The sequence below is a fragment of the Saccopteryx bilineata genome, chromosome 11 (assembly GCF_036850765.1).
Source record: "Saccopteryx bilineata isolate mSacBil1 chromosome 11, mSacBil1_pri_phased_curated, whole genome shotgun sequence".
NCBI classification, from domain to species: domain Eukaryota; kingdom Metazoa; phylum Chordata; class Mammalia; order Chiroptera; family Emballonuridae; genus Saccopteryx; species Saccopteryx bilineata.
In genome coordinates this window covers 68,754,519-68,762,364 of record NC_089500.1, presented here as the reverse complement: position 1 = coordinate 68,762,364, position 7,846 = coordinate 68,754,519, and the positions used below count along the sequence as shown (strand labels likewise).

Sequence of the window (7,846 nt, the reverse complement as noted above, 5' to 3'; positions counted from 1 at the left end):
TGTGGATTCAGGAGCCTGCACAAGGAATTCTGATATAGCCGCCCCCTCCCAAGTTCCTCTCCAGCATCCCTTGGGGTCCTCACATGTTTGTGGAGCAGCTTTGCTCTGCACAGGCAGCAGAAGGGAGCCATCGCCTGGGCCACGGGGGCAGATTTATTTGGACGATAGGACTAATATTTGTGTAACCTGCCGAGACCTGTGTGGGAGAGTTTGGGGTGGTTTTTCTTTTGGCAAGGGGGCTTGCTCCGGTTTCACATCCATTAACACAAAACATGAGCTAGTCAGGGCCCTTGTGGTCTGCGGTGAGGGGATTCCTGTGGAGAAATGGGACTGAGTGAGTCAGGCCGGGGGAATGTCTTCCTTGCAGAGTGGAGGCAACTGGATAACTGATGAGCCAATGGTGGGATTAGGGAGGGGGACTGGGAGGGAAGGGAAGAGCTTCTGACATCTTGAGCTGGGATTAAGAGGAGGAAAGCCCTAGGGTGGTGGGAAGGTAAGAGGGTTATAGTGGGTCTGAACTCAAGAATGGAATTGAATGGATTTACAAAAGGGTGCTGTCTTACATGCTGGGCCACAGGAAAGAGCCTCCGGTCCCAGTGAAACCTGCTCTCACAGGAACATCCATGTCACCACATAAATGACAGCACAGGCCTTCCATGGGAAACCAACCTGAGCTCTATTGTCTACCTGTGCTCTATTATCTATCCTTTTTTGGTTCTTACCCAGGGAAAGAACTGGGCCTCTTCTGGCATTTACTACTGCTTTGTGCTTTTCTCTGGGCCCCAAATTCTAATTTAAAAAACCCAAGTTTTGCATTTTCCTCTAAATGGTTGAGAGAAGAGTGAGAGGTTTGAAAAGCGAGGTGGACAGGGAGAGAAAAGAGGTCCATGTAAGCCCCAGCACAGAGGCCGTGTGGCTCCGAGAAGGAATGATGGCCAAGCAATTAATTCCTCCTCTTATTCCTCAGCTTGCCTCGGCGCTCCACTTGGCCTGGGACAACTGGCGTCCATTCTGCGCTACACAAACAAATGAATTTATTTGGAACAAAGCAGCAAAGGGGGAACTGTATTTGGTGTCGTCAGGGCTCCATTTAGTTCTACGGCTACTCACTGCCTCTAACCATCCCTCACCAGCCCTCCCCTGTTCAACAGGGGTCCATCCCTCAGACCAGCAGTCTCAGCCCCTCTCTGCTCTTCCAGTCCTTCCTATTGGTCCTCATTTTTTTAAACATTTAATATTTAGGTACAATGCAGGCAGAAAGTGTTAACTTAAAACACATTATCTCTACCCTTTCAGGGTCTTAGAATCCATTAGAGAAGGCACGTGACCAGCGCGTCCCAGCTGCCCAGTCTCTTATGTAAAAGTAAGGAAGCCAGCCTTCACCGTGCCCTGCAGGTAACAGCCAACCTGTGTTATTGCCAACCTTGAATCTTAGCACTGATCCATACTCTTCCTCAGAGTGATGCTGGGAAAATGCAACCAGGAACTTCAGGTTCTTTAAAAGAGTCAGATGTTGCCTGGCACTGAGGGTGTGTTTGCAGAAAGTCTTGGAGGTCTGACTCCTGACCACTCGCTGCCTCATTTCTCTTCCTCCCTGGTGCACAGAGTAATCTCTTCTCCTTTGTCTCACCTCCCTCAGCAAGAACACCAACCGCTAAGTCCTTGCCAAGTTCTCAGACCCGCTCAGCACATTGCCTTAATATAAGAGAGATAATTAGGATTTTCCCCCCTCTGCCTTTCTGAGGTTTTATTTAAATGCCCGCAGTGGTCACAGGGCAGAAGCCCAAGGGAAGACGCCAGGGAGAGTATGTTTCTCATCCCTGGGAGGCCATCAGCCCGCTCCTACAGCCAAATTACAGCACCAGAGAACAATGTGATGCATTCCTGGGCAGGTCGGTGGGACCCTGGACGCCCGGGTCTTGTGGAGAGAGGTGCCAGACACAGAGCTCTCCGTAAGCAATCCTGCAGAGCCGCCCCCTGGGTGTAGAAATGAAATACGGGAGAGCTTCACATTACACAGAGACCTGGAGCTCACACCTGGTTATTGATGGCCTCGGTGGAGGCCTCTGCCCCCACCCTCCACCCTCCACTCAGGAACTGCCTGCTACTACGGGGGTTGGGCACCTTTGAAGCAATGCTGGGAAATAAGAGATGCTTCTTTTTCACGCTTTGCCCTCCCTATCAGTCTGCACACGACCGCGAGGGCACACAAACATGGAATATGTATGCGTATACGAACATACACTTAGCTTCTCTCATCCTAGTCCTCCTCCTTCTCCCCAATGGTAAAAAAAAAAAAGCAGCTAGATTTCCATCAAATCCTTCAAAACCATACCAACAACAGAGGTTCCGCTCTAACCACACGCAGGCAGCTGTCTGGTTTGGGGACGAGCTCTCTGAGGGGAGCAGGAGAAGGATGCAGGAGGGAATCAGCAATGGACACTCAGCACCCAAGCAAGGGGTCTGAGTCTCTCAGGGCTGACTCATGCTGGAAACAGTGTGCGTCATGCCCTGCGTGCTGGGGGCGATGGGGCACTCTCCTGTTGCTCAGGACCCTTGTTAGGTTAGAAAGCAGGATAATTTTGGGTTCCAGAGATGATCTCCCCAAAAGAAGTATTGGAGATTGGAGAGGAGCAAGCAGTGGCCTTATAGGGTAAATATTCGCAGTTCCTGCACTGAACTGAATTTTCCCAAAAGATGTCACTCTCTGTGGGTAACTGGCAGGTTTCAGGCAACAGTCATCAGGGTGTCAGTAATATCCTGTCCTTGACCCCAAAGGGGTAGGAGAGAAGGAGCGTTTATAAGTCACTTTGCTTTCATGACTGAAATGACCTCTAAGCATCTTTGAGGCCACTCCTCATTTAAGATGTCAGAGTCACCTGGCTCTGAGAAAGCTAGGTAAGCATTCTCCCTTCAGCCCCCGAACTCTGAACTGCCACGGCATAAACTCTGCCTTTGCTAACTTCCATTCCGCCCACGAGACTATGGATGGAGCAACTGGCCATGGAAGTTCTCTTTCTTTGACCAAAAGAAGCCAAAGCCGGTGACTTTATTTCAACACCACCAGCCCCTGTAAGAGGCCTAACCAAATAGAAAAGCGAAACTGAGGGAAGTAAAAAGGAATACGGTTCAATCCATAGCTGTCCTATTTGACATCTTTCAAGGTAGGGCTTCCCCAAGAATAAGTGGGGAATTATGGGAAAAGCTTTTTCCTCATAAAAAGCTTTTTTTTTTTTTTAATGTACAAAAATGCTTTAGCAGATATATCTATATAATTCTCACATCAACTTGGTGAGGTGGGAGTTACGCTCACTGTACAGGTACCATTCAGAGAGGCTCAGTAATTTTCCATGGTCACATGGACACTGGGTGGTTCCACCAGAATTCACACTTGGGCCTTTGACTTCAAATTCTGGGAGCTCCTCAAAGACCAAGGGAGACAGCGGAGTCCCAGCACCGTAAGAACAGACTGGCACAAAGGATTCCAGGAGGGCACTCTGAGCAGACGCTACAAAAGGAACAGCCAGGCCTCCTCTAACCTCATCAGCGACTCCCCTCTCTGCCATTTCTGCCAGTTACCGCCACCACCACACGATCACCACACCAGGTAGATCACCACACTTAATCAGCTCTGCCTCCTCATTCTCTCTAGTCCTTTCTTCTTCAGATTAACACTTTAAAATTTGTTTTAGGGCCTGACCTGTGGTGGCACAGTGGGATAAAGCGTCGACCTGGAACACTGAGGTTGCCGGTTTGAAACCCTGGGCTTGCCTGGTCAAGGCACATATGGGAGTTGATGCTTCCTGCTCCTCCCCCTTCTCTCTCTCTCTCTCTCTCTCTCTCTCTCTCTCTCTCCCCCCCTCTCTAAAAATCAATAAATAAAAAATAAAAGAAATTTTGTTTTAGTTTTATCTAGTTCTTTTAACGTGATGCTAAATGTGTAGACAGAGTAGAAGTAGTCAGGAGAAGCCATGTGAGGAAGTTAGTAAGGCTTTGGGCTTTTACAGTATGGAGAATTCCCTTTGAGACTTTAAAAAAAACAGCAAAAACAAAACGTTGTCAACCCCTGGGCTAGGAATGACATGCTAAAAGCTGTCCTATCCCAGGTCAGATGCCTGCTCACGGCCTAGAGTCCTGGGACCTTTCGCTGAGACAGGTAATTTATCTACTCCAAGGCAAGGAGTATCTACCCTGCAGAGAAACCCCTGCAAGACGAGGCAGACAACAGATTTTCACTTGATCAAAAACTTTTGCTTTCTCAACCCTTCCTCCTACCCTCCTTCAAATCTGGACTTCTGTTTAGGTCCAAGACAGGGAGACAGTGCAGCTCCAAGAGACAATGTGTGCAAGGGGAACCCTTCCCTCTCAACCCTGGAATGCATTTCGTTAGAGACAGCATAAGCCCTCACATGCCCTGCCTACCCCACTCCTGCACCCCAACTGTGAAGGCAGGAGGGGAGCTGCAGGAACACCGTGTTCATCAATCACAGACCTGGGATGCTACAGCTCCCTGCCCGGGGCCTCCTCTGGAGCTAGGGGAAGAACACCTCAGGAAAACAGTCTACCTATAGGCAGGATTTCTCCCAGGGCAAACCTTACTGGTTGGTCCATCTATCTTGGCTCTCTCTGCTCTCCCTGCTTCCCACCCCCACTGCCTCCGCATGTGGGCTCAGAAGTCATCATCTAAAGAATTCCACTGCTCACCTCCTGCATAGCAGCACAGCCCCATGAGGCCGCACACCATATGGAGGGGATAAAAGTACGAGGTCATGGCTTCTAGCAAGAGGCTTTTTCTTAAACTAACCCTGACTCCTGGAAAAGAGGAGAGCAGGAGAGTGTCGGGTGAGCTGCTGACGACAGCAGCTTCAGAGGTCTTGTGTAAAAAGGAAGGAAAAAGTTACCTTGGCTTTCAGGGGAAATTTCCCTGCTCCCATCTCCAGACCTACTCCTGGTGTCACATCTACTTCTTGGAGGTGTCTGGGTGGAACGCAGAGGATGTCAAACCAGAGGGTGAAGTCCTTCCCAGTGGTAGGGGCCTCCTCAGAGGCTGCCACACACATGCTAAGGTGGAGGCTGAGCCCTGACCACAGGCCCCTCTCCAGGAATGTAACTCTGAGGTAAAGGGAAAGGGATGGAAAGGGGACTAGGACTCAGGGGAAAATGGAAAAGTTGTCAGTAGGACTTCAAAATACATATTTGTATATAATTAATAAAGACGAGTGGATGGAGAAAGAGCGCCATTTCTAGAAAAATTAGGCTGTCAGGTGACAGTGTATAGAAGAAAGAATCACAAAGAAAGTGTAAGTAAAGGACTAAGAAATCTCAGAATCCAGAAGCAGGCAAATGAGCTTACTCAGGCCTTCTACTAGAGATGGTTTTTGAGCTGGATTTTTAAAAGATAAGGTATGGACAGGTTGAGGGCAGTCAGAGGAACTCATGCTAAATAGGAGGAACTGGTTTATGCTGAAACTTAGAAGCAAGAATGTGCAAGCAATATATAAGGAATTTGAAGCGAGTACATATTATATACACTGGGGACTACAGAGAAATTAGAATGCTGAGATCAGGACTTAAATAATGCGAGGTGACTGCATGTGCCTAGACTGTCAAGTGGCTCAGGGTCCCCCATAGAGACACACAGCATCTTGATCTATGTCAGTAAACACCAGGGCACCTACAGGAAAGCACAGATGAGTCCATTTGTTACCCATACAGGGACTGAAAGAGAGCCACCTTATAAAGCCCAACAAAATGTGAAGTATCATTAACTATAGCTCCCTATCATTTGAGATTCTGGGCTAAATAAGAGATATCAAATAACCCATCCAGAATTGTGATGCATTATTGTAGGCTTACAGGCCCAGCACCTGGCATAAATCAAGCCAAACTCTTAAGAAATTAGAATGCAAAAAAGGAATAATTTAAAATAGAAAATACATGCTTCTTTTCCCTTACTCCCAGCCTCACCACTGACAAGTCTCCTTTATCCCCTTTGGCACGCTGGACTTTTGTGGCTGGCAGATGCACCGTCCCTGAGCCACAGCGAACAGGAGGAGGGCTACGGAAGAGCTTTAGGGATTGCTTTCCCGTTCGCTAACAAGCAGGAAGACGGTTCTTGTGCACTACAGGTGGCTAGAGCACAGGCCAAAGACAGAGACACATTCCGACTTCCTGACTTTCCGTTAGGGCCCTGGCTTCTCGCGTCTGCCAAAGGTAAACCAGAGCTGTTTATCGGGCTTCTGGCACCTTCCTCACTGCACTTCCCGAACCCCCAGGACAAAGGCCGCAGGCAGCCCTGGTCTTCCACAGCACTTTCCTGTGCCCCTCTCAGGAACAGAGTGTTGGCATAGACTTGATACTGATGGATATTAAATAAGCCAAAGGTGAGTAACATCCCAAGCTTCACTTCACTTCCCTAGCACAGTCTAGTGCAGGAAGGGGCGCAGCCACTTAGCAGCGACAGCATGTCTTGCTATCATCTTAGCTTTCTCCTCCTTTCCTGGGCAGTTTATAAAAGGTGATTTCTGAAACCCTGCACAATAGAAAAGCTCAAGGGCTTACGTTCAACTGCGACACGACCATGAATTCATTAAGAAGCATGTTTCAGGTTGCACTATAATTTCCCTATGTAACACAAACCCATGGAATCTGACATAAGCTGATTGCTCATGCTGGTTATTTTATTTACATTTCTGAATGGAAGGGATTTCAATACTCATAAAATATCTAAATGACTTATTATTTTTCATCTGTTCTCCCAGAGCAGCTATTATAAAATAGGCATAGAGACAGAAGTCTCAACTTGTATGACTGGTTAAGTAAGTAACCAGGAGAAAGTTATTGCTCAAAAGCAATTTTAGAAAAGTTTAACAAGAAGCTTGCAGCCAAATGAGAGATGATTACTCCAATGCCATCTGAAAGATAAAAGTTAAGTAACTGTATTCGTTACTTTTGCCCACGTCCTATGGAAGTAGGTGGCAACTTCACAGGGACTCAGGGCCCAGAGCTTACCGCAGTCTTTCTCTAGACACCTAAGTGAGCAGACACAGGTTAGTATAAATGGGAACACAGGTGAATGGGTGAGAGTGGGGTTCTCCTTAAAACCCAGACATATAAATGTGCTTCTTGACGTTTCGCCCATCCACAGGTAGAACTGGCCAGGATGCAGGACTGATCCTGATCAGCAAAATTCAACTTGGAGGAGAGAGAAAAGGAGCCTTATTTTAATGCCTTTAATCCAATCTCCTTTTATTATTTTTAAAATTAACACGGCCTGACTAGGCGGTGACACAGTGGATAGAGCATCGGACTAGGACATGGAGGACCCAGGTTCAAAACCCTGAGGTCGCCCTGGCCGGTTGGCTCAGCGGTAGAGCGTCGGCCTAGCATGCGGAGGACCCGGGTTCGATTCCCGGCCAGGGCACACAGGAGAAGTGCCCATTTGCTTCTCCACCCCTCCGCCGCGCTTTCCTCTCTGTCTCTCTCTTCCCCTCCTGCAGCCAAGGCTCCATTGGAGCAAAGATGGCCCGGGCGCTGGGGATGGCTCTGTGGCCTCTGCCCCGGGCGCTAGAGTGGCTCTGGTCGCAACATGGTGACGCCCAGGATGGGCAGAGCATCGCCCCCTGGTGGGCAGAGCGTCGCCCCTGGTGGGCGTACCGGGTGGATCCCGGTCGGGCGCATGCGGGAGTCTGTCTGACTGTCTCTCCCTGTTTCCAGCTTCAGAAAAATGAAAAAACAAACAAACAAACAAAAAAACCCTGAGGTCACTGGCTTGAACATGGGCTCATCTGGCTTGAGCGCGGGCTCACCAGCTTGAGCCCAAAGGTCGCTGGCTTGAAGCCTAAGG

The 7,846-nt window shown here is 48.7% G+C and overlaps 1 protein-coding gene across 1 annotated transcript in view; it reads right to left on the bottom strand.

Moving 5' to 3' along the window:
• ST7L (suppression of tumorigenicity 7 like) overlaps positions 1-7,846 on the bottom strand; it is a 176,785-nt gene that overhangs the window by 46,897 nt on the left and 122,042 nt on the right. The gene's annotated exons all lie outside the window — the stretch shown is intronic.